Source organism: Myodes glareolus, chromosome 24, assembly GCF_982192425.1.
Source record: "Myodes glareolus chromosome 24, mMyoGla1.1, whole genome shotgun sequence".
In the NCBI taxonomy this organism is placed as follows: Eukaryota; Metazoa; Chordata; class Mammalia; order Rodentia; family Cricetidae; genus Myodes; species Myodes glareolus.
Window position 1 is genome coordinate 41,021,952 of NC_142049.1, and position 27,163 is coordinate 41,049,114.

The 27,163-nt window shown below is 40.6% G+C and overlaps 1 protein-coding gene and 1 long non-coding RNA gene across 2 annotated transcripts in view; both read left to right on the forward strand.

Annotated features, from left to right (window-relative positions):
* LOC148118185 (uncharacterized) overlaps window positions 1-27,163 on the forward strand; it is a 65,801-nt gene that overhangs the window by 12,478 nt on the left and 26,160 nt on the right. Inside the window, exon 2 of the mRNA XM_087901309.1 lies at window positions 15,963-16,135. The gene's annotated coding sequence lies outside the window, so the exon portion shown is untranslated. The remainder of the gene's footprint in view (window positions 1-15,962; window positions 16,136-27,163) is intronic.
* LOC148118186 (uncharacterized) lies at window positions 11,504-14,707 on the forward strand. Its single transcript, XR_015736378.1, has 2 exons — window positions 11,504-11,961; window positions 13,758-14,707. It is a non-coding gene; the product is annotated as an uncharacterized LOC148118186 (long non-coding RNA).

Sequence of the window (27,163 nt, forward strand, 5' to 3'; positions counted from 1 at the left end):
AAGCTTCTCAGTTTCAGGAGATCTCATTTATTCATTGATTCTCTGATTGTCTGTGCTACTGGGGTTCTACCTAGGAAGTGGTCTCCTGTGCTGATGTCTTGTAGACTACTTCCCACTTTCTCTTCTATCTGGTTCAAAGTGGTCAGATTAATGTTGAGATCTTTAATCCATTTGTACTTGAGTTTTGTGCATGGTGATAGATATGGATCTACTTTCATTTCTACATGTTGACATCCAGTTATGCCAGCACCATTTGTTAAAGATGCTTTCCTTTTTCCATTGCATACCTTTAGCTCCCTTGTCGAATATCAAGTGTTCATAGGTTTGTGGGTTAGTATCTGGGTCTTCTATTCGATTCCATAGGTCGACTTCTCTGTTCTTATGCCAGTACCAAGCTGTTTTCAATATTGTAGCTGTGTAATAGAGTTTGAAGTCAGGGATGGTTATACCTCCAGAGGTTCATTTATTATATAAGATTGTTTTGGCTATCCTGGGTTTTTTGTTTTTCCATATAAAATTGATTATTATTTTCTCAAGGTCTGTGAAGAAGTTTGATGGGATTTTGATGGGGATTACATTGAATCTATAGATTGCTTTTGGTAGAATGGCCATTTTTACTATGTTGATCCTACCAATCCAAGAACATTGGAGATTCTTCCATTTTCTGGTATCCTCTTCAATTTCTTTCTTCAAAACCTTAACATTCTTGTCAAATAGATCTTTCACTTCCTTGGTTGTAGTTACCCCCAAGATACTTTATGCTATTTGTGGCTATCATGAAAGGTGATGTTTATCTGATTTTCCTCTGTGTATCTTTGTTCTTTGTGTATAGGAGGGCAACTGATTTATTTGAGTTGATCTTGTATCCTGCCACAGTACTAAAGGTGTTTATCATCTGTAGGAGTTCTCTGGTAGAGGTTTTGGGGTCGCTTATGTACACTATCATATCATCTGCAAATAATGAAAGTTTGACTTCTTCCTTTTCAATTCAAATCCCCTTGTTCTCTTTATGTTGCTTATTGCTATTGCTAGAACTTCAAGCACTATATTGAAGAGGTATGGAGAGAGTGGACAGCCTTGTCTTGTTCCTTATTTTAGTGGGATGGCTTTAAGTTTCTCTCTAATTTTATGTTAGCCGTCGCCTAGGTGTATATTGCTTTTATTATATTTAGGTGTGAACCTTGTATCCCTAATCTCTCCAAGACCTTTATCATAAATGGGTGTTGAATTTTGTCAAATGCTTTTCAGCATCGAATGAAATGATCATATGGTTTTTTTCCTTCAGTTTATTTATATGATGGATTACGTTGATAGATTTTTGTATGTTGAACCAGCCCTGCCTCTCTGGAATGAAGCCTACTTGATCATAATGTATAATTTTTAGATGTGTTCTTGGATTCTGATTGCCAATATTTTGTTGAGAATTTTTGCATCGATGTTCATGAGTGAGATTGGCCTGTAATTCTCTTTCTTGGTTGTGTCTTTATGTGGTTTTGGTATCAGAGTAACTGTAGCTTCATAAAAAGAGTTTGGCAATGACTCTTCTGTTTCTATATTGTGAAATACCTTAAGGAGTATAGGCATCAGCTCTTCTTGGAAGTTCTGGTAGAATTCTGCATTGAAATCATCTAGTCCAGGGCTTTTTTTGGTAGGGAGGTTTCTGATGACAGCTTCTATTTCTTCACAACTTACAGGTCTATTTATACTGCTCACCTGGTCTTGACTTAATTTTGGTATATGGTATTTCTCTAAACAAGTGTCAGTTTTTTCCACATATTCCAATTTTATGGCATACAGGGTTTTGTAGTAAGATCTAATGATTCTCTGAATTTCCTCTGTGTCTGTGGTTATGCCCCTCTTTTCATTTATGATCTTGTTAATTTGTGTGTTCTCTCTCTGACATTTGGTTAGTTTGGCTAGGGGTTTGTCAGTCTTGTTGATTTTTCTCCAGGAACCAGCTTTTTGTTTCATTGATTCTTTGGATTGTTTTCTGTGTTTCAGTTTTGTTGATTTCAGCCATCAGTTTGATTATTTCCAGTCTTCTACTCCTACTGCATGAGTCTGCTTCTTTTTTTTCTAGAGCTTTCAGGTATGCTGTTATGTCTCTAATATGTGCTTTCTCTGTTTCCTATATGTGGGCAGTCAGTGCTGTGAACTTTCCTCTTAGCACTGCTTTCAGAGTGTCCCATAGGTTTGGGTATGTTGTGTCTTTATTTTCGTTGAATTCAAGAAAGACTTTAATTTCTCTCTTTATTTCTTCCTTGACCCAGGGATAGTTCAGTAGTTGACTGTTCAGTTTCCGTGAGTTTGTAGGTTTTCTGGGGTTAGAATTGTTGAATTCTAACTTTATTCCATGGTGATCTGATAGTACACAGGTGATTACTACAATTTCTTTATATCTATGGATGTTTACTTTGTTACCAATTATATGATCAATTTTTGAGAAGGTTCCATGAGATGCTGAGAAAAAGGTATATTCTTTTCTGTTTTGGTAGAATGTTCTATAGATATTTGTTAGGTCCATTTGTTTCATTACATCTGTTAGTTCTCTTATTTCTCTGTTAAGTTTCTGTCTGGTTGACCTGTCCATTGAAGAGAGAGGAGTGTTGAAATCATCCACTATTAGAGTGTGGGGTTTGATGTATGTTCTGAGTTCTCGTAATGTTTTTTTTACATATGTGGGTGCTTTTATATTAGGGGCATAGATAGTCAGGATTGAGACTTCCTCCTGATGAATTGTTCCTCATATGAGTATAAAGTGTCCATCTCCATCTCTTCTGATTGATTTTAGTTTGAAATCAATTTTGTTAGGTTTTAGTATAGCCACACCCGCTTGTTTCTTTGGTCCATTTGATTGGAAAACCTTTCCCAACCTTTTACTCTGAGGTAGTGTCTGTCTTTTTGTTTGAGGTGTGTTTCTTGTAGGCAGCAATGTTGGATCCTGATTTCGTATCCATTCTCTTAACCTGTGCCTTTTTATAGGTGAATTGAGTTCATTGATATTAAGCGATATTAATAACCAGTGGTTGTTGACTCCGGTTATTTTTCCTGGTGGTAGTGTTAGTGTGTTTTCCTTCTTTGAGTTGTGCTGGTGGAGGGTTGTCAGATGCTTGTGTGATTATGGATGTTGTTGACTTCCTTGGTTTGTGATTTTTCCTTCTAGTATTTTCTGTAAGGCTGGGTTTGTGGCTACATATTGTTTAAATCTGTTTTTGTCCTGGAATTCTCCATCGTTGGTGAATGCAACCTTTGCTGGGTATAGTAGTCTGGGCTTGGTCTCTTAGTTTCTGCAGCACATCTATCCAAGACCTTCTGGCTTTCATGGTTTCCATTGAGAAGACAGGTGTAATTCTGATAGGTTTCCCTTTATATTTACTTGATCTTTTTCCCTTGCAGCTCTTAATGTTTGTTCTTTATTCTGTATGTTTTGTGTTGATTATTATATGGCAAGGGTATTTTTTTGATCCAGTCTATTTGGTGTTCTGTATGCTTCTTGTACCTTCATAGGAATATCCTTCTTTAGATTGGGAAAATGTTCTTCAATAATTTTGGTGAATATATTTTCTGGGCCTTTGAACTGTAAATCTTCTCCTTCTTCTACACCTATTATTCTTAGGTTTGGTCTTTTCATGGTGTCCCAAATTTCCTGGATGTTTTAAGAATTTGTTGGATTTGTTTTGTTCTTTAATCAGTGAGTTTATTTCCCCTGTAGTATCTTCAGTATCTGAGATTCTTTCTTCTATCTCTTGTATTCTGTTGGTAATACTTGTCTCTGCAGTTCCTATTCATTTACCCAAATTTTCCATATCCAGCCTTCCCTCAGTTTGTGTTTTCTTCATTACCTCCATTTCATTTTTCAAGTCTTGAACTGTTTCCCTTACCTGTTTGATTGCTTTTTCTTGTTTTTCTTGGGTATCTTTGAGAGATTTATTCATTTCATCTAACTTTTGTTTGTTATCTCCATTTCTTTTTTTTAAGTAAATTTTATTAAATTATAAAAGTTTCCTTTTCCGCCCCCCTCCCAACACCCTCCCACTCCCCCCACTCCCCCTCCTCCTCCCTCTTCATCCCCCAGGGCAGTCAGGGTTTCCTGCCCTGTGGGAAGTTCCAGTTCCTTCCCCCTCCCTCCAGGTCCAGGAAGGTGAGTGTCCAAACAGACTGGATCCCCAAAATCCAGTATATGTAGAGGAAACAGGTCCCAGTGTCATAGTCAATGGCTTTTCAGAAAGACTTCGGGCCAGCCACAGTCAGAGAATCCGGCCAAATTCCAAGAATCTGGTTAGATCATGTCCACGTTCAGTCCCAGTACAACTGGCCTTGGTAAACTCTCATCAGATCCGTTCCCTTGTATCAGTGGGTGATAGCATCCCTTGCAGTACTGATTTCGTTTTTCATGTTCTTCCTCCTTCTGCTCCTCATTTGGACCTCGGGGGGCTCAGTACGGTACTCCAATGTGGGTCTCCGACTGTATCGCCGTCCTTCGCCAGAAGAAGGATCTATGGTGATAAGCAAAATATACATCAGTATGGTCATGGGCCACGGCTGATTCAGGCACCCTCTCCTCTGTCCAGAGAGCAATCTGGGGGATCTCTCCTTGGACCTGGGATCCCATATATAATCAAGTCTCCTGTAAACCCTAAAATGGCTCCCTTAGTTGAAATATATTGTTCCCTGATCCCATATTCATCCTTCCTCCCTCCCCCCATCTCCGGCCACCAAGCTTTCCCCGTTCCTCCCCTACACCCTTCTCTCTAACCCTCTTCCCTTCCATCTACCCTCCCACCCCCCCATGCACCCGAGGTTACCTGGGACTCTTGTCTATTTCCTACCTCCTGGTGGATAGCTAAATAATCTTCATCAGGTTCATCTTCTTATTTAGTTTCTCTAGGATCACGAATAATAGACTCAAAGACCTTTAATTATGGTTAGAATCCACTTATGAGTGAATACATACCGTGTTCCTCTTTTTGGGTCTGGCTTACCTCACTCAGTAAAGCGTTTTCTATTTCCATCCATTTGCATGCAAAATTCAAGATGTCATTGTTTTTTACCACCGAGTAAAACTCTAATGTGTATATGTTCCACACCTTTTTTAACCATTCTTCTATTGAGGGGCACCTAGACTGTTTCCAGGTTCTGGCTATTACAAATAGTGCTGCTATGAACATAGTAGAACAAATGCTTTTGTAGTATGTTAGGGAATCTTTAGGGTATATTCCCAAGAGTGGTATTGCTGGGTCCTGAGGGAGGTTGACTCCCAGTTTCCTGAGAAACCGCCACACTGATTTCCACAGTGGCTGCACGAGTTTGCATTCCCACCAACAATGGATGAGTGTTCCCCTCACCCCACATCCTCTCCAGCATAGGCTATCATTGGTGTTTTTGACTTTAGCTATTCTGACAGGTGTAAGATGGTATCTCAAAGTGGTTTTGATTTGCATTTCCCTGATCGCTAAGGAGGTTGAGCATGACCTTAAGTGTCTCTGGCCATTCGAAGTTCATCTGTTGTGAATTCTCTGTTAAGTTCAGTACCCCCATTTTTTAATTGGGTTAATTAGAGTTTTAGTGCCTAGTTTCTTGAATTCTTTGTATATTTTGGAGATCAGACCTTTGTCTGATGAGGGGTTGGTGAAGATCTTCTCCCAGTCAGAAGGCAGTCTTTTTGTCCTACTGACAGTGTCCTTTGCTTTACAGAAGCTTCCCAGTTTCAGTAGATCCCATTTATTCATTGTTTCTCTTATTGTCTGTGCTGCTGGGGTCCTACTTAGGAAGAGGCCTCCTGTGCCTAAATCTTGTAGACTACTTCCCACTTTCTCTTCTATCAGGTTCAAAGTGGACGGATTAATGTTGATGTCTTTAATCCATTTGGACTTGATTTTTGTGCATGGTGATAGATATGGATCTATTTTCATTTTTTTACAGGTTGACATCCAGTTATGCCAGCACCATTTGTTAAAGATGCTTTCCTTCTTCCATTGTATACCTTTAGCTCCCTTGTCGAAAATTAGGTTTTCATAAGTTTGTGGGTTAATATCTGGGTCATCTATTCGATTCCATAGGTCGACTTCTCTGTTCTTATGCCAATACCAAGCTGTTTTCAATACTGTAGCTCTATAATAGAGTTTGAAGTCAGGGATGGTAATGCCTCCAGAAGTTCTTTTATTGTATAAGATTGTTTTGGCTATCCTGGGTTTTTTGTTTTTCCATGTAAACTTGATTATTGTTCTCTCAAGGTCTGTGAAGAAGTTTGATGGGATTTTGATGGGGATTGCATTGAATCTATAGATTGCTTTTGGTAGAATTGCCATTTTTACTATGTTGATTCTCCCAATCCTGAGCAGGGGAGGTCTTTCCATTTTCTGGTATCCTCCTCAATTTCTTTCTTCAAAGACTTAAAGTTCTTGTCAAATAGGTCTTTCACTTCCTTGGTTAGAGTAACCCCAAGATATTTTATGCTATTTGTGGCTATCATGAAAGGTGATGCTTCTCTGATTTCCCTCTCTGCTTCTTTATCCTTTGTGTATAGGAGGGCCACTGATTTTTTGGAGTTGATCCTGTATCCTGCCACGTTACTAAAGGTGTTTATCAGCTGTAGGAGTTCTTTGGTAGAGTTTTTGGGGTCGCTTATGTACACTATCATATCGTCAGCAAATAACGAAAGTTTAACTTCATCCTTTCCAATTCGAATCCCCGTGATCCCCTTATGTTGTCTTATTGCTATTGCTAGAACTTCAAGCACTATATTGAAGAGGTATGGAGAGAGTGGACAGCCTTGTCGCGTTCCTGATTTTAGTGGAAAGGCTTTGAGTTTCTCTCCATTCAGTTTGATGTTAGCTGTCGGCTTGCTGTATATTGCTTTTATTATATTTAGGTATGATCCTTGTATCCCCAGTCTCTCCAACACCTTTATCATAAATGGGTGTTGAATTTTGTCAAATGCTTTTTCAGCATCTAGTGAGATGATCATATGGTTTTATTCTTTCAGTTTATTTATATGATGGATTACATTGATAGATTTGCGTATGTTGAACCAGCCCTGCATCTCTGGAATGAAGCCGACTTGATCATAATGGATAATTTTTCTAATGTGCTCTTGGATTCGGTTTGCCAGTATTTTATTGAGAATTTTCGCGTCGATGTTCATGAGTGAGATTGACCTGTAATTCTCTTTCTTGGTTGTGTCTTTGTGTGGTTTTGGTATTAGGGTAACTGTAGCTTCATAAAAGGAGTTAGGCAGTGACTCTTCTGTTTCTATATTGTGGAATACGTTAAGGAGTATAGGTATTAGCTCTTCCTGGAAGTTCTGGTAGAATTCTGCATTGAAACCATCTGGTCCTGGGCTTTTTTTGGTAGGGAGATTTTTGATAACAGCTTCTAATTCTTCGCGACTAACAGGTCTATTTAGATTGTTCACCTGGTCTTGGTTCAACTTTGGTATATGGTACTTATCTAAAAAAATGTCCATTTCTTTTACATTTTCCAACTTTGTGGCATATAAACTTTCATAGTAAGATCTAATGATTCTCTGAATTTCCTCTGTGTCTGTGGTTATGTCCCCCTTTTCATTTCTGATCTTATTAATTTGCATGTTCTCTCTCTGCCGTTTGATTAGCTTGGATAGGAGTTTGTCAATCTTGTTGATTTTCTCCAAGAACCAGTTTTTTGATTCATTGATTCTTTGGATTGTTTTCTCTATTTCTATTTTGTTGATTTCAGCCCTCAGTTTGATTATTTCCAGTCTTCTAGACCTCCTGGGTGAATCAGCTTCTTTTTTTTCTAGATCTTTCAAGTGTGCTGTTAAGTCTCCAATGTGTGCTTTCTCTGCTTTCTTTAATTGGGCACTTAGTGCTATGAACTTTCCTCTTAGCACTGCTTTCATAGTGTCCCATAGGTTTGAGTATGTTGTGTCTTTGTTTTCATTAAATTCAAGGAAGAGATTAATTTCTTTCTTTATTTCTTCCTTGACCCAGGGGTGATTTAGTAGTTGACTGTTCAGTTTCCATGAGTTTGTTGGCTTCCTGGGGGGAGCATTGTTGTTGAATTCTAATTTTAGTCCATGGTGATCTGACAAGACACAGGTAGTTACTAATATTTTTCTGTATCTGTGGAAGTTTGCTTTGTTACCGAGTATGTGGTCAATTTTCGAGAAGGTTCCATGAGCTGCAGAGAAAAAGGTATATTCTTTCCTATTTGGGTGGAGTGTTCTATAGATGTCTGTTAAGTCCATTTGATTCAATACCTCCAATAGGTCTCTCAATTCTCTGTTTGGTTTCTATCTGATTGACCTGTCCATTGGTGAGAGAGGAGTGTTGAAGTCTCCTACTATTAGTGTGTGTGGTTTGATGACCGCCTTGAGTTCTAGAAGAGTTTCTTTTACATATGTGGGTGCCTTTATATTAGGAGCATAGATATTCAGGATTGAGACTTCCTCCTGATGAATTGTTCCAGTTATGAGTATGAAATGTCCATCTCCATTTCTTCTGATTGATTTTAGTTTGAAGTCGATTTTGTTAGATATTAGAATGGTCATGCCCGCTTGTTTCTTAGGTCCATTTGCTTGGAAAACCTTTTCCCAACCCTTTACTCTGAGTAAGTGTCTGTCTTTGTGGTTGAGGTGTGTTTCTTGTAAACAGCAGAATGTTGGATCCTGTTTTCGTATCCAATCTCTACGTCTGTGCCTCTTTATAGGTGAATTGAGTCCATTGCTATTAAGTGATATTAATGACCAGTGGTTGTTGACTCCGGTCATTTTTTTTTTTTAGGTAGTAGAGTGTATGTGTTTTTCTTCTTTGATTTGTGCTTGTGAATGGTCGCTAGATGTTCGAGTTATTGTAGGTCGTGTTGGAAATGTTGGATTCCTTCGGTAGTGATTTTTCCTTCTAATATTCTCTGTAAGGCTGGGTTAGTAGCTACGTATTGTTTAAATTTGTTTTTATCCTGGAATATTTTGTTTTCTCCATTGATAGTGAACAATAGCTTGGCTGGGTATATTAGTCTGGGTTTGCATCCATGGTCTCTTAGTTTCTGCAGTACCTCTATCCAGGATCTTCTGGCTTTCATGGTTTCCATAGAGAAATCCGGTGTAAGCCTGATAGGTTTACCTTTATAAGTTACTTGACCTTTTTCCTTTGCATCTCTTAAAATTTTTTCTTTAATATTTATGTTTTGTGTTTTGATTATTATATGGCGCGGGGATGTTTTTTTCTGATCCAATCTATTCGGTGTTCTGTATGCTTCTTGAACCTACATAGGAATATCGTTCTTTAGGTTGGGAAAGTTTTCTTCTATAATTTTATTGAATATATTTTCTGGGCCTTTGATCTGCAGTTCTTCTCCTTCTTCAATCCCTATTCTTCTTAGATTTGGTTTTTTTTATTGTGTCCCAGATTTCCTGAATGTTTTGTGAAGAGAATTTGTTGGATTTGCCGTTTTCTCTGACCAGAGCATTTATTTTCTCTATGGTATCTTCAGAATCTGAGATTCGTTCTTCTATCTCTTGTATTCTATTGATTATGCTTGATTTTGTAGTCTCCGCTCGTTTACCTAGGTTTTCCATATCCAGCCGGTTCTCGTTTTGTGTTTTCTTCATTGCCTCCATTTCAGTTTTCAATTCTTGCACTGTTTCCTTTACTTGTTTGATTGTTTTTTCTTGGTTTCTCAGGGTATCACTCACGGATTTACTTATTTCTTCAAACTTTTTGTTATATTTCTCATCCATTTCTATACTCAATTTTCAAACTTTTTGTTATACTTCTCGACCAGTTCCTTAAGGGAGTTATTCATATCCTGTTTAAGGGACTCTATTGCTTTCATAATGGCACTTTTTTCCACTTCATCTGGGTTAGAGTGTTCAAATCCTTCTGTTGTAGGGTCGTTGGGATCTGATATTTTCATGTTGCTTTTCAGATTGTTGGAGGAGGTCTTGCCTTGGCGTCTGCCCATCTCTTCGATCAAATGCTCTCTTTTGGAACTTCTGGTATTGGGTCAGGTTCCCTTGTTGGGCAGGGAGTTCACTCATAGAATGCCTACCTTTTCCCAGGCAGGGTATTGAAGCACAGGCACTCCCTCTTTCCGGGATGCCCCTACAGAGCAGGCGTAGTGTGCAAGGCAGCTGAACTGGGGAAATTTTATGGCCTCAGTGGGAGGGGAGAAATATAGAAATTTGTACCTGGATGGAAGCTGGGATGGCAGGCGGGAGAGCCTAGCAGGGTGGAAACAGCACTGCAGGCTGACCTGGGAGTCTATGGGGTCGGGGAGAGTCCTAGCTCCTCCTCGCCGGGCCCCTGCTGCGGGCCCAAATCAACTCACCACTCCGAAGGCCCTCTGGATGGGAGCTGGGATGGCTGGCGGGGAAGCTAGCAGGGTGGAGCCAGCAGAGCAGGCTGACCTGGGAGTCTATGGGGTCGGGGAGAGTCCTAGCTCCCCCTCTCCGGGCCCCTGCCGTGGGCCCGAATCAACTCACCACTCCGAAGGCCCTCTGGATGGGAGCTGGGATGGCTGGCGGGGAAGCTAGCAGGGTGGAGCCAGCAGAGCAGGCTGACCTGGGAGTCTATGGGGTCGGGGAGAGTCCTAGCTCCCCCTCGCCAGGCCCCTGCCGCGGTCCCGAATCAACTCACCACTCCGAAGGCCCTCTGGATGGAAGTTGGGATGGCTGGCGGGGAAGCTAGCAGGGTGGAGCCAGCAGAGCAGGCTGACCTGGGAGTCTATATCTTATCTCCATTTCTTTATGGCGGTTTTTTACCTTCTATTTAAGTTCCTCTATTATTTTCATATAGTTCCATTTAAAGTCGATTTCTTCTATTTCTTCTGGAGTAGGGTGTTCAATTCTTCTTGTTTCGTGATCCCTAGATTCTGGTGATATCATGTTGCCTTTCGGGTTGTTGGAGGAATTCTTGCATTGGCGCCCACCCATCTCTTCCTTCAAATGCTGCCAGGAGAGTTTTGGTGTCTTGGTCCAACCTTTGCTGTGTCTGATTTTGGGTGGATCTCCTCAGTGCAGGCAGAGGAACTGTTCCCTTGTTGACCGGTCGGTCTGAAAGGTTGTCCTTAGCACAGGGACAGGACTCTTGGAGGTCAAAGGACCCCACAGACAAAAGGGCGAATTCGAGTGGGAGGCGAGAGTTGTGTGGAGCCAAGAAGCCCCTGCAGCAGGAGCTGGATGGACCATGCACTCCCCTCTGGCCGGGCGGGTGTTTGCTCCCCCCTCTGGGTGGGTAGCCTCGGTGAAGGAGCAGGTCCTGTTCCTGTTCCTAAGCCAAGGACCTCCCAGACACTAGGGCAGGCTTTGGGGGGTGGGGGGGTGGGCAGGGAAGTGTGGAATAGAGAAACCCCTGCAGCAGGAGATAAAGGGGCCCAGTCTCTAAGTACTTTTCTGATAAATGCATAGCAGTTTTATTTTTCCTGAACTGTATTACATTTTTAATATTTATTTTTTAAAAAAGAAATTACACTATCTTTTTTGATTATACATACCAGTGCAAGTTTCCACTCTCTCCCTGTGGAGGGCCGGACCACATTCTCCATTGCTTCTAGGAACAAAGGTAGAGATTGACCTCTGTGACCCCAAGGTGTGGCGGCACACGCCTTTAATCCCAGCGCACGTGCTTTGTAACTCTCTACCGCTGCGTCCCTGCCTACTCCCGAGGTTTCACCTGGGACTGGGAGCAGTTAACCAATCCAGGAATGACACGTCCAAGGCAGGGTCTGTTTCCTTTATAAGGGATGGGTTCCATCTTATCTGGGTCTCCGCCATGTGGCTTATGCTCTAGCTCCCAAGAGACATAAAGCTTTACTGCAGAAGGATCCTATGTGTACCGCGTGGTTCTTGCTGGCGAGACGGTAGCGCGGGACATCTGGTGCCGAAACCCGGGAAGAAGAAGAAGAAAAAGAAGAACTTTGCACCGCCGGAGACCCCTTGGACACAAGGAGGATTCAGAACTGCAGGCATGCGTGCTCAGAGAGGTACGTTCTAAAGTCCAGAGAGCATATCAGAAACTGAGCAGCAGTGGGAGGTTGTGCGCGCACCCAGATAAGTTAAAAAGGACCCTCCGGTAAAGAATGGGGGAGACAGAAAAGAAAATAAGTTAAAAAGGACCCCCCAATGATTTTAAAAGAGAGTGAGGATGGGGGAGAGGGCTGATTTGCAGGGTCAAAAGCTTTATGTTGTGTTGTTCATGTTGTCTTTTATGTACTGGATGGGAGAGGGATATTTGAACTTGGAGACTGCTGAGGATGTGGTGTTTTGGGAGGGAGGTTCTGTTTTCGTCTCCACGGAGGGGGAGAGCCTAAGGGTGTACTTGGGATTTACGTGGTTTGAATCACCGAGACCTCCTGAAATGTTATAGTGTATACCCCTAAAATACAGCGGCCCAATAACAGCAGGAAGCAGCCAAAGAGACTAAACGACGCCCAAATTCCCTTAAAGATTAAATGAGGTCCTTTCAAGCCTGCTTCTCTGAGTTCAGCTTTGCTTCGTGCACCGGTTTGGGCTCGGAATGGGTGCAGCTGGGGCTGGAGGGCGGCTGGAGCGGAGCTTTGCTCTGTGGCTATGATGGGAGGCATATTGCGCAGGCTCAGTTGGTGCCTGGCCTGGAGGGTATCACAGCAGTACCGAGAATGAGAACGGTGCCACAAGCTGCCAGGTCAGAAGGCTTGCAATGTGCCTGAAACTGTGAGGGGCTCTGAGGCTAGAGTGGCTTCTGTTCCGCTTGGCTGAGCTGAGCTGTGCTGATCCTAGGTAACAAAGGCGGACCAATGGCCTGGGGCAACGGGCGGGGCGAACAATGCTGGCTACTAGCCCGAGAGATTTTCCATCTGAATAAGGAACTGAAGAGATAGCATAGGGGTTAAGAATGCTGCCTGCTCTTCCAAGGGTCGTGAGTTCAATTCCCCAGTGACCACATGGCAGCTTACAACTATTTGGTTTTAAATCTAATGTTTCAGGATCCACAGGGAGGTAGATGCAAAAAGCCCTTAGATTTTTAAAGTGATTGGGTCATTGGCTGGGTCTGTGAGAGTTTGTTTACAGCTGCTTTTGCTATGGCACAGGTGTTGAGAGTTTGCTAGTAGAGAAGCGGCCCTGTTCGCCGCCTCTCCCATTGGCCCCTTGAGCCGCAGCGGCTCTGGCGCGGACCTTGAGATGTTGCCGGCCTGTGCCGCCACGGTCTGAGTGTCGGCTCCCGCCACACTCCCCCACCAACACAGCCGCCGTGGAGGACTAGGCTAGCCCCGCGAAAAAGGCTGGAGCACCTGGGGGTGGAGCCGCCACTTCCTGGCCTGGGACAGGCGGAGCCGCACAGCGGGACACGGGGAGCCGCGCAGCGAGCAGGCCCAGGGCCGCACACGCACACAGCCCTTGGATGGCGGGCGGGCTCTGGAACCCGAGGCCACTGTACTGGCAAGGAATACAGGAGCCAATAAATCTTAAACCTTATATCAACAAACAGGGCCTGGGTTTTTCCTAGGCGCCACTGGGACAGCACGGCCTATACCATGAAAAACAGAGACCCTCAATCAGTTATCTACCACAGTGGCTACAGCCCTAGATCAGCAGGCTACCATAGATACATCTATTAGAGGTAAAATAATGGTTCTTAATCAAATAATTAACCTAGTACAAGAACAGATGGATATCTTATGACAGCTTGCCCAATTGGGCTGTAAATGGAAAACTCCAGCCTTATGTGTGACCAATGTACCATATGAGAACTTTATAAAAATGGCTAACTTGTCCCAAAAATTGTCTTTGTATCTTGCAGGAGAATTTTGATGATTTGCTGTCCTCCTTGAGATGGTCCATCGTGACAATCAACTCCACGCGAGTGGACATAAGCTTGGCCGAAGAATTCCAGTCCTGGATCGTGTCCTTCATCCCCTACTTCAAAGAGTGGGTGGGGATGGAAATGTTTTGGAACAGTCCTATGCTATGGATTAGTGTTTCTCCTCTGGATGGTCTGCTGACTCAAATCCCAAAGCCATAGGGATAAAATGGTTTTTGCAACAGCGCTGGCTGCCCTGGAACAGGGAGCTTCTACTGATGTGTGGTTATCTATGTTAAAGCAGTAAGGTTTAAGCCAACCAGCTCCTGCACCCCTAGGACAATGGTCCATTGCACAGGGTGGAGTGCTTGGCTTAGCTAGCCCTGAAGGTTGTCGAGCTTAAAAGCATCGCACAGAGAATGACCCTCTCTGAGAGATAAGTCGCTCTGCTTAAGGGTTTCCTGCCGTATATTCCCTTTCCCAGAAAAATGGCAGAGGGCAGGCCGGATAGGTTCCAGGTGTCATGAGCCTAGGGACAGATTCCGTGTAAGCCCATTTTTATGTTTTCATTTTGGGAAGTGCGACCTCTATCTTTACCTTCCTAGGGAGTTGCCTTTCTGCAAAGAAGTAAAAAAAGGGGGATATGTGGAGGGCCGGACCACATTCTCCATTGCTTCTAGGAACAAAGGTAGAGATTGACCTCTGTGACCCCAAGGTGTGGCGGCACACGCCTTTAATCCCAGCGCACGTGCTTTGTAACTCTCTACCGCTGCGTCCCTGCCTACTCCCGAGGTTTCACCTGGGACTGGGAGCAGTTAACCAATCCAGGAATGACACGTCCAAGGCAGGGTCTGTTTCCTTTATAAGGGATGGGTTCCATCTTATCTGGGTCTCCGCCATGTGGCTTATGCTCTAGCTCCCAAGAGACATAAAGCTTTACTGCAGAAGGATCCTATGTGTACCGCGTGGTTCTTGCTGGCGAGACGGTAGCGCGGGACATCTCCCCTCCTCATATTCCCTCTACATATCCTCTCACCCAGGCCAGCTGAAGTCGGTGAGCTCCCATTAGCTCAGGTAGACTGACTATATCAGTGGGTGTACCCATCATGGTCTTGACCTCTTTTCTCATATTCTTATTTCTCCCTTTCTTCAACTGGACTTTGGGAGTGCAGTCAAGTGCTCCAATATGGGTCTCTGTCTCTCTTTCCATTAGTTGCTGGATGAAGGTTCTATGGTGATATTTAAGATATTCATCTGTCAGACTACAGGGCATGTCAAGTCAGGCCCCCTCTCCTCCACTGCTTAGGGTTTTAGCTGGGGTCATCTTTGTGGATTCCTGGGAATTTCTCTAGAGCCAGGTTTATGGCTAACCCTATAATGGCTCCCTCAATCAAGATATCTCTTTTCTTGTTCTCATCTATGCCCTTCCTCTATCTCCACTATCCCATTTCCTCAAGTTCTCCTGACTCCTTCCCTTCTCCTCCCCCACCCCCATACTCCCAATTTTGTCAGGCGATCTTGTCTAATTAGACTATGCAGGTAGATCTATATATGTTTTTCAAATCTATTTAGCCATAAAAGTAAGTGAAACTGACTTAAGTAAAAAGTTTATAGATATACACAATTTTTCAAGATAAAGTGCACCTGTGCAACCTTACAGTCTTTATATGGGAAGATGTTAAAATTTCACAAAAGGTTAATTTGACTAATGTTAAAATTATGGCAAACTTGACAGCATATAATACTGCTTATTTCCTTCATTGACATCACAGACGTTATTAATATTTGTAATTGTCTCCTTGGGCTACTGCTTCTATAAATGTGTCAGAAATGCTGTTGGAGAAAATACTGATTAGAGACCTTTTACAAGTATTATTAAATTACTGAAGAGATGGGAACCAAAAAGTTAATATTCTCTTCTTTCATGATAAATTTTGACATATGGAGGACACATGACTGAAATCATTAGTCTAGAGCTAGAAGGCTCTAGCTGATCTGCAGTGTCATAACGTGTAGCAGAGTAACATATTTGAATTTTAGCCTCTCAATGCTTGGATAGTTGTTTCACTAGAATTTCATCCCCGAGAATTCCAAGAGTTAGAGGAGGGCTGCAGGTCTGTAAATGTATACTCAAGCTACCAAAATGTCTGTTTGGTCATTCTTTACTCTTAGTGTTGATCTATAATTAGTGTTTTTTCTACGTAGAACACAAGAAGCTGTATGACTTCAGAATGAGTGACCTTCGAAATTCTACCTCCGTTACTGTTGGGCCAAGTGACTGCACTGGTGATCTTGATATCGACAAGGCAATCCAGGAGCTGCAGTCCCCTCTGTTCCAGCACTGTTCATCCTGAAGGACTCACCCAAAGACCAGAGCAGTGAGTCTCTTACCTTCAAATCTTAAGTTTACAGGTCCTTAAACCCTACTGTTCCCATCTCCCTCCAATCATTCCACTATGACCTCACTGACGTTTGCTTATCTAATGAAACACATGATAATTTAGGGAAGTATCTATGAGAGAAAAGAAATTGTAGTGAACATGTTTTGATTATGATTGTTACTGTGTGAGCATCCAGCTAATGTTTTTTACATGCATAATATCACAGTTCACTGGTGACCATGTTATTTGTGTCAATAATCAAGTAGACATCATTTTATATAAATTCATTGTGTGATACTGAAATCATAACAGAATGCAATATATTGTATGGAGGTACAGTTGGATATTTTAAAATTTTGTTTAATACTGACTATATTTGCCACAGTAAACATAAAATAGTAAATGTAAATGGCAGAGAAACCAAAGACTCAATGAAAGAAATCACTTACCCTAAGCAAATGCAAACACATCAGATTAGATTTTTAAATAATAAAGGCTCTAATGAAATCAGAATACCCTGCACTTTTTCAGAATCATTTAGAAACTGAAACTAGATCCTTGCTTATTTGTGTGCTTTTGTGATATCAATCTTGCTGAGTTTCTTTTTCTGTTCTGTTTGTGACAGGGTTTCTCTTTGTGACAGTCCTTCTATTCAAGAACTCCCTTTGTATACCAGACTGACCTTTAACTCACAGATAGCCACCTGCCTTTTGAATGAATAGTGGGATTTAAAGCATGTGTCACCCTTGCCCTGATATCTCCTGATTTCTAATGAACATTTGTTAAACATAGCTGGAGCTACAATAAGGGATGAGGGAAAAAAGAATGTGAGATGTGTTAAAAAGACAAATGAAAGGGCTGAGGAGGTGGTTCTGAGGTTAAGAGCACTGGATGCCCTTCTAGGGAATTTGAGTTCAATTCCAAATTACCACATGGCAGCTCATAGTCCTCTGTGATGAGATTTGGTGCTTCTATTTGGTGCCCTCCTCAGGCACATAGGCATGCATACAGGCAGAAAGTAGCATGCATAATAAATAAAGATAATTTTTTAAAAGGGTGTATCAAATTAACCATTGCAGAATACTTAGATACAATCTTTATCAGTTTTCCAAGGTAAAGAACAAAATCTACATAAAATTTTTTACATCAATATAATTTTAGCAGAGGCATCTCTGTAGTAGCTTGCATGAATGGAAGATGCCATACTCATAAAGAAAAGCACAAATACAGTACAATAACTGCTCTGAGAATTAAATGATTCCCCATAAGGTGAGGGTCTTCAGCTGGGAACCTGATGTTTTCACTCTGTCTATTTAACATCAGAGACCAGAGGTGACATGTGTCTTTTGAGTACTTTTTATGAAGTTCCTGATCACTGTTAAATTCCATCTCTTCCATCAGTATATCCTAAAGGAATTATAACAGCTCATCAAGCTAATTTTTATTCTTAATTTCTCATCTATTAGTTCAAACAATGGGCCATCATTAAAAATTTTTTAAGATGTCTTAATTTGATTAAATCTGATTAATATATTAATAATCTAAATTAATTAGTTAACTTAATGTTTCCCAAGTCAAAAGCACATATGCTGATTGTCACAATGGACAGAGAAATGTTCACACCATCTAATGTTCACTCTATCATTCTGAGTAGTTCTGGAAGTATTTGTGAGGCAGCACTGGCTGTATGATTTCTGTTTTTCTTCATTAAGTAGCTGAACATACACTTCTAAGTCATGGGGGAGAAAATACATTAGAGTAACTACCACTGTGATGATATAGCATGACCAAGAGCAACATTGGTAGGAAAGATTTTATTTTAGCTTAGAGTTCCATACCACACTCCATCACTGAGAGAATTCAAGATAATAGATTTTCTGTACCCCCAATCCCCATTAAAGTTCTAAGCTGATTTTAAAAGCCAGGTCAAGCTGAACTGAAAAAGTCTAACAACAGTTATCTTTTAACAATGCACTCACTGGGTGAGTCCTCAAGTCTACAGATCTGAGCCAGGGGAGTCTCTTGGTTGGACTGGGTTATGTGGTTTCTGTAGGAGCAGATTGGGAGGAAGTGACTTGCTTGTTAAGGTATCGAGGTGCTGGCAGGGTCCTGGTTCCAGTGGTCACTGTGGACTCTGGAACTATGTCCACTTTTGTCAACTGTTGTGCACAGGATGTTGTGATTGTGCTGACTTTTGTGAGCATACCTTTCGGGGAGGGGGAATCTCTTTGTCCGCTTGCAGTCTGCAAGCTTCAGCCAGTTTCTGGATTAAAGAGGGAGGGCAAGGATATTTTGCCTCTAAACCTCAAGCCTAGTATAGGGAATCACTCAAACTGGTTTAAAAAACAAAGTCAGAAGAATTCCTGGATGAGTGCTCAGCATCCCTTATTACAGTGTGCAGGACCACCATTCCAGGGGTGGCACCACCCACAATGAGCTGAGACGCTGGACATCAGCAGTAACACAGATCCCCATAAAAAAAAGACCACATTCTTTCCCACAGGTCAATCTGATGGTGGCACTTTTTCAGAAGACTATCCTTCTTCCCAAATGACTCTTGCTTAGGTCAAGTTGTTACAAACCTATCTAGGACAGAGCTTTGCTCTCATAGTATTCACATTAAAGTTAAGGGGTACAGTATATTTTGATGCTGTTCAAAATAATGCAATCAGTTTAAGAATAGAGACACCAGGTTACACAGAGAATGTGAAATGTCTAGCTCCATGTTTAGCTGTCATTCACTTGTACCTATTAACTTGTTGAAACCTTTTCCAGAATGTATGTATGTGTGTTCTTTCTCCTTTTTCTCCTTTTTAGTTGATGGTGTATTAATTGAAGTAATGACACCACATGGTCCAAAGACCATATACCTGTCGGTGTGTACTCATCCAAATGGAGTATAGCTAGGGGGAATGCTTTGTTTATAATGCTAAAATTCACCTAAGTAAAGATTAATTTTTTTGAGCATGTCTTGAGCTGTTCAGTGCTTAATGTCACTTGTGTAAGTAGCCTCATTCTTAATAAAACTTATTAAGAAAAGAGATTTTTTTCAGTCCTTTGCAATTTCATATATTGTATATTTATCATATCTAACCTGAACCACACCAACATCTCCCACATTCATGCTTTTTGTGAAACCCATCTGCATGTGTTCTCCTTATTTTTCATTAAAATAATTTTTAGCTTCCAGTTTTATATTGCCCATGTACTGTTGGGTTTTTGACCTTTTGCTAGCACATGGTGAGACAACACCCTTAAAGTAAACTGAATTTCATTATAGGGCAGATGGAAATTGTCCATACCTCATCACATGTGGGTGAGACTTTTCATCCAACTCCATTCCCCACACTGGGACTTTATCTAAAATACTGAGCTTGTATGTCTCATGCATTTTGTCACAACTGTTGATTGTTCACATTTGTTACTGCTGTTTTGTGTGTAGAAAGCATTGTTTCATTGGAATAAGCTACTTACTTTGTCTGCTATGTTCCTTCTGCTCTCTTCTGTGCAAGTTTCTGTGAGCCCCAGGAGGAAGGACTATGATTTATTGACATACCACATAGGACTGTATATTTCACAGCATTTAATTCTCCTGACTTTGACCATATGTAAATCTGTGTGTTAAATCGCTATATACTGCCAAAGAAACAACTCTGATGAAGACTAAGAATTGGACTAATCTATTGCAAAAGTAATTAGTAGTTGGCTTAGTATTGTGTTCACAGCCTAGTAAGGAAAATAGTGATATTTTTTGCTTAAGGCCTCAACCCATGTAGCTAGAGATTATAGACCCTGATATTGGTGCCAGATATGTGTTTCATCTTGGAGACTGGAACTTTCTACTTTCAGAGCATTGCTGATAATCCCATGATATTTGTGACACTGTTGCACCACTGGGCAAACCTTGACAGAACATTCATTATTATAGTTCATAGGGTTATGCTGAGGTCATTCTGATGATTACTCTTATTCTCCAGTAGTGTGCATAGCACAGATAGAAGGACAACTCATAAAGCATTAACAGGTTGACTTCTCCATTTCTGTGAGTCAAGCATATGTTATATCCAGGACTATCAAGTCCTGGAGGGTAACCAAGTTCAGTGTCAATAGCCTGTTGGGAGTGTATGGGATCCACTGGCAAACAACTCACCCAGAGAACCCCTCTTTTTTCTTTTTCTTTTTTCTCCTTTTCTTTTTTTTCCGTTAGACTTGTTTATTCAAGTATCCGAAAACACTCTTTCCACTTCTTCCCCTCCTCCCAATACCCTCCCACTCCCCCCACTCCCTCTCCTCCTCCCTCACCATTCCCAAGAGCAGTCAGGGTTTCCTGTCCTGTGGGAAATTCAAGTTCATCCCCCTCCCTCCAGGTCCAGGAAGGTGAGCATCCAAACAGGCCAGGATCCCAAAAAGCCAGTCCATGCAGACAAAACAAGACCCAGTGCCATTGTCAATGGCTTCTCAGTCTTCATTTGGACCTCGGGGGCTCAGTCAGCCCCCATGTCAGTCACATTCAGAGAATCCGGTTTGATCACATGCACGTTCAGTCCCAGCCCAGCTGGCCTTGGTGAGCTCTCATTTGATCAGTCCCCTTGTATAAGTGGGTGAACGCACCCTTCGCGGTCCTGCCTTCCAGTGCTCCAGTGTGGGTCTCCGTCTCTATCTCAATCCATCATCGGATGAAGGCCCCCTCTGATTTTGCTTTCCTTGCTCACGATCTCCCTCCCTCTGCTTCTCATTTGGACCTAGGGAGTTAAGTCCAGTGTTCCAATATGTATCTCTGTCTCTATCTCCATCCATCGCCATATGAAGGTTCTGTGGTGACATGCAAAATATTCATCAGTGGAAAGGCTTTGAGTTTCTCTCCATTCAATTTGATGTTAGCTGTTGGCTTGCTGTATATTGCTTTTATTATATTTAGGTATCTCTCCAACACCTTTATCATAAATGGGTGCTGAATCTTGTCAAATGCTTTTTCAGCATCCAATGAAATGGTCATATGGTTTTCTCTTTCAGTTTATTTATATGATGGATTACGTTGATAGATTTGCGTATGTTGAACCATCCCTGCATCTCTGGGATGAAGCCTACTTGATCATAATGGATAATTTTTCTAATGTGTTCTTGGATTTGGTTTGCCAGGATTTTGTTGAGAATTTTCGCGTCGATGTTCATGAGTGAGATTGGCCTGTAATTCTCTTTCTTGGTTGTGTCTTTGTGTGGTTTTGGTATCAGGGTAACTGTAGCTTCATAAAAAAGTTTGGCAATGACTCTTCTGTTTCTATATTGTGGAATACATTAAGGAGTATAGGTATTAGCTCTTCCTGGAAGTTCTGGTAGAATTCTGCATTGAAACCATCTGTTCCTGGGCTTTTTTTTGGTAGGGAGATTTTTGATAACAGCTTCTAATTCTTCACGACTAACAGGTCTATTTAGATTGTTCACCTGTTCTTGGTTCTACTTTGGTATATGGTACTTATCTAAAATGATGTCCATTTCTTTTACATTTTCCAGCTTTGTGGCATATAAACTTTCGTAGTAAGATCTGATGATTCTCTGAATTTCCTCTGTGTCTGTGGTTATGTCCCCCTTTTCATTTCTGATCTTATTAATTTGCATGTTCTCTCTCTGCCGTTTGATTAGTTTGGCTAAGGGTTTGTCGATCTAGTTGAATTTCTCCAAGAACCAGCTTTTTGTTTCATTGATTCTTTGGATTGTTTTCTGTGTTTCTATTTTGTTGATTTCAGCCCTCAGTTTGATTATTTCCAGTCTTCTACTCCTCCTGGGTAAATCAGCTTCTTTTTTTTCTAGAGCTTTCAAGTGTGCTGTTAAGTCTCCAATGTGTGCTTTCTCTGCTTTCTTTAATTGGGCACTTAGTGCTATGAACTTTGCTCTTAGCACTGCTTTCATAGTGTTCCATAGGTCTGAGTATGTTGTGTCTTTATTTTCATTAAATTCAAGGAAGACTTTAATTTCTTTATTTCTTCCTTGACCCAGGGGTGATTTAATAGTTGACTGTTCAACTTCCATGAGTTTGTTGGCTTCCTGGGTGTAGCATTGTTGTTGAATTCTAACTTTAATCCATGGTGATCAGACAAGACACAGGTGGTTACTAATAAATTTTGTATCTGTGGAAGTTTGCTTTGTTACCAAGTATGTGGTCAATTTTTGAGAAGGTTCCATGGGCTGCAGAGAAGAAGGTATATTCTTTCCTGTTTGGGTGGAATGTTCTATAGATATCTGTTAAGTCCATTTGATTCAATACCTCCAATAATTCTCTTATTTCTCTGTTGGGTTTCTGTCTGATTGATCTGTCCATTGGTGAGAGAGGTGTGTTGAAGTCTCCTACTATTAGTGTGTGTGGTTTGATGACCGCCTTGAGTTCTAGAAGTGTTTCTTTTACATAAGTAGGTGCCTTTATTTTAGGGGCATAGATATTCAGGATTGAGACTTCCTCCTGATGAATTGTTCCTGTTATGAGTATGAAATGTCCATCTCTATCTCTTCTGATAGATTTTAGTTTGAAGTTAACTTTGTTAGATATTAGAATGGCCACACCTGCTTGTTTGTTAGGTTCGTTTGCTTGGAAAACCTTTTCCCAGCCCTTTACTCTGAGTAGATATCTGTCTTTGTGGTTGAGGAGTGTTTCTTGTAAACAGCAGAATGTTGAATACTGTTTTCGTATCCAATCTCTAAGTCTGTGCCTTTTTATAGGTGAATTGAGTCTATTGATATTAAGTGATATTAATGACCAGTGGTTGTTGACTCCGGTTATTTTTTGGGGGGGGGTAGTAGAGTGTGTGTTTTTCCCTTCTTTGAGTTGTGCTTGTGAAGGGTCACTAGATGTCTGAGTTATTGTAGGCGGTGTTGGGAATGTTGAATTCCTTGGGTTGTGATTTGCCTTCTAATACTTTCTGTAAGTCTTGATTTGTAGCTACCTACTGCTTAAATTTGTTTTAATCCTGGAATATTTTGTTTTCTCCATTGATAGTGATCGATATCTTGGCTGGGTATAGTAGTCTGGGCTTGCATCTATGGTCTCTTAGTTTCTGCAGTACCTCTATCCAGGACCTTCTGGCTTTCATGGTTTCCATAGAGAAGTCTCATGTAAGTCTGATAGGTTTACCTTTATAAATTACTTGATCTTTATCCTTTGCAGCTCTTAATATTCTTTCTTTAATCTGAATGTTTTGTGTTTTGATTATTATATGGCGAGGTGATGTTTTTTTTTTTTTTGATCCAGTCTATTCGGTGTTGTGTATGCTTCTTGAACCTTCATAGAGATATCGTTCTTTAGGTTGGGGAAGTTTTCTTCTATAATTTTTTTGAATATATTTTCTGGACCCTTGATTTGCAATTCTTCTCCTTCTTCTACCCCTATTATTCTTAGATTTGGTTTTTTATTGTGACCCACAGTTCCTGAATGTTTTGTGATGAGAATTTGTTGGATTTGCTGTTTTCTTTGGACAGAGTGTTTAATTTCTCTATGGTGTCCTCAGAGTCTGAGATTCTTTCTTCTATCTCTTGTATTCTGTTGGTTATGCTTGTTTCTAAAGTCTCTGTTCGTTTACCTAGATTTTCCATAGCCAGCCGGCCCTCGGTTTGTGATTTCTTCATTGACTCCATTTCAGTTTTCAAATCTTGAACTGTTTCCATTTCTTGTTTGATTGTTTTTTCTTGGTTTCCCAGAATTTCATTTACGGATTTACTCATTTCTTCAAACATTTTGGTATATTTCTCTTCCATTTCTTTACTCATTTCCTCAATCTTTTTGTTATACTTATCTTCCATTTCTTTATGGCAGATTTTCACCTCCTGTTTAAGTTCCTCTATTCTTTTCATAAAGATCCACTTAGAGTCGATTTCTTCTATTTCTTCTGGAGTAGGGTGTTCAATTCTTCTAGTTTCGTGGTCCCTGGATTCTGGAGATGTCATGTTGCCTTTCAGGTTGTTGGAGGAATTCTTGCATTGGTGCCTGCCCATCTCCTCCTCTCTGGATGAAACTCCTCAGCACTTTCTTGATAGAACTCCTCAACAACCCGTGGAACACCGAAGCTCTCTTTTTCTTTTTATTCCTTTGACTTTTCGAGACAGGGCTGGTCTGTGTAACAACTCTGGCTGTCCTGGAACTCACTCTGAAGACCAGGCTGTCCTCAAGCTTCCAAAGATCTGCCTGCCTCTGCTCCCCAAGTGCTGGGAGTAAAGACATGCACCAACACCTCCCAGCTGAGTATCCCATTTTTAGCACTATAAATCTTTTTGTTCGACTATTGTGTCTAGGGTGTCATCAATTGTTAGTGATCCACTTACACCTTTTTTTACATATTCATATGTATATATTTTGGCAGCTTCTATGATAGTTGGCTTCCAAAAGACTTTTCAAAACCAACATTAGTTGTTCTCCCAGTATTCACTCCTCTATGCTGCCTTCTTACTCCCACTTTATTTAATATCATTTCCATGATTCTTCCTTCCTTCTTTTGTTTTATTGTGCTATATTTACCCTGCCTTGAAATTGCCCCATCATCCCTTACTTGGTGTCTGATTTCTAAGTCTATTCCAAGAAAAATACAGCTATCTGTAGCTTTGAGTAACTGATTTGGTGTTGGTTCCCAAATTTGAGTTGGGATCCTATCTAGTACAAGGTAAATACAGAAACGAAAAGTGACCAGGTAGATAAGATATTTAGTGAAAGTTTACACATCTTCTACAGCGTGGCTCCTCTGTTCATTTTAAAAATTATTTGATATCTGCAGCTTATATAAGCAAGCCTTGTTGTACCATGTTGCAAATCATCAAGCTTCTACAGGCAATGACCTCCATTCTTCCTAAGTTGATGGAATCTAGGTTCTTTCCAGGTTCTGAGTGTTACAAATAATGCTGTTATGAACATAGTTGAGCAAGTGTCCTCGTGTTATGATTGATCATCCTTTGGGTATGTGTCCAAGAGTGGTATTCCTGGCTCTTGAGGTAAATTGATTTCCCATTTTCTGAGAAACTGCCATACTGATTTCCAAAGTGGTTGTATGAGTTTGCTCTCCCACCAACATTGGAGGAGTGTCCCACTGACTCCACATCCTCTTCAACATAGACTGTCATTAGCATTTTCATCTTAGCCATTCTGACAGGTGTATGATCAGAGTTGTTTGATTTGTGTTTCCCTGAGAGCTAAGGATTTTGAAAAAAGTCTTTAAGTGTATGTATCTCAGCCATTTGAGATTCTTCTGTTGTGAATTCCCTGTAACCTACTTTTTTTTGAAGGTGGAAAATGAGTTTGTTTCTGAGATTGTATGACCTCACTTAGTATTATCGTTTTTAATTTCATCCATTTACATGAACTATTATTATTGCATTTTTCTTCTGAGTAAACTTTGTATAATATATTTATGTATATCCCTATAGCCTGCTTTTAATGGAATTATTTGGTATTTTGATGTCTAGTTTCTTATGTTCTTTATATATTTTGGAGATCAGCTCTCTGGCAGATGTGGGTTTGGTAATGATCTTTTCCTCTTCTGTAAACTGCTCTTTGTCTTATTGACAGTGTTTGTCTTACTGACTTTCATAGAAAAGTCTATCAAATATATTAGGCCTGTAGACTGAAGATGAATGCCTCAGTGTTGCAAAGGAACCTTCGGTGAATGTCCAGGTAACCAGTTGTTTCTGTCATTTCTCACATTTTGCATGTTGTGCTTACTCAGTTAGTATTATTTCTTTCTCAGGTCACTGAGGGAGCTGAAGACTAGTTAGTTATAGTTATAGCTTTCCTTACTTACAGGACGCAGAAAAGTGTAAAGTGTGTAAGGATGAGAGATATTAAAACGTAGTTTTGGATGGTAATGCAAGATAGGATAGAAAGTAAAATAAGTATAAGACTTTGAACTCATCATGATTGGATAGATAATGTAGTATTTTCTCTGAATTTGCCAAAGTCAAATGAACTAGACATTTTTGATGTACTTATTGTCTGTATTATTGTATGTATTCCTTGTATATAGTTTTTCTTATATTAGTTATAATTTTTTCTTACTTTAGATAAAAAGGGAAAATGTATTGATTTTTTGTGATTTAATAAACAAAGCTTGCCTGAAGAGTGCAGAGCTAAGCCACTAGTTACCCATAGAGGCCAGACATTGGTGGCATGCACCTTTAATCCCAGGACTCTGGCAACAGAGGCAGGTGGACTTCTGTGAGTTCAAAGCCACATTGGATTAAAAGAGCTTGACTCTTTCTAAAATAGAAACAGAGCTCACACAAAGGTGATCCCAGAACTTGAAATCATATGCCCTTAATCTCAGCACTAGGGAGGTGGAGACATGAGTGATATGGCTGGGCAGAGAGAAGAATATAAGGCAGGAGGAGACAGGAGCTCAAAGCAGTGTCAGGTATTGTAGAAACAGGATCTTCCCTTAGGTCTGAATGTTGTTAGAGGTAAAGATTCTCTAATGGCTGACTGTTCTGCTTCTTCAATATTTCTACATTAACCCTATAGGTGATTCTGGGTTTTTGTTATTAAGACCAATTTGAATTCATGCTACACACAACTTGATTACCTTTGACAATAGAAGAATTGTGCAAGGATGTGGTATAATATAATCTATCCCAAGATGTTATCTTTTGAGCTATAAATTTACTCCAGGTTCTTTCAAGAAAGAAAGAACTATAACAGGGCAGATCTCCTGAAAACCTAAACTCTAATGACCAGAATTCACTTAATTCATAAGACATGTCGATTTCCAAGAAGGAGATGATGTGATTAGGTTTGTACATTCCTCTTCAAATTAGAGCTAAAGGGTTAGAATTTTGTGCTGGTCTAACTCAGGAGAGATGCACCTTGTTCGTGAATCTAGTCTTTATGGTAGTCTGAACACTTGTTGGCCAGAAAGATTGATTTCTCTCAAAATCACCAGTAGTCTTAGCACCTTCCAGTTGTTTTCCTGGCAAGAATAACATAAGATATTTCTATTTATAATAGATGTATTTTATTTTGTTTTTTTTCTTTTTTTTAAAAAGTAAATTTTATTAAAT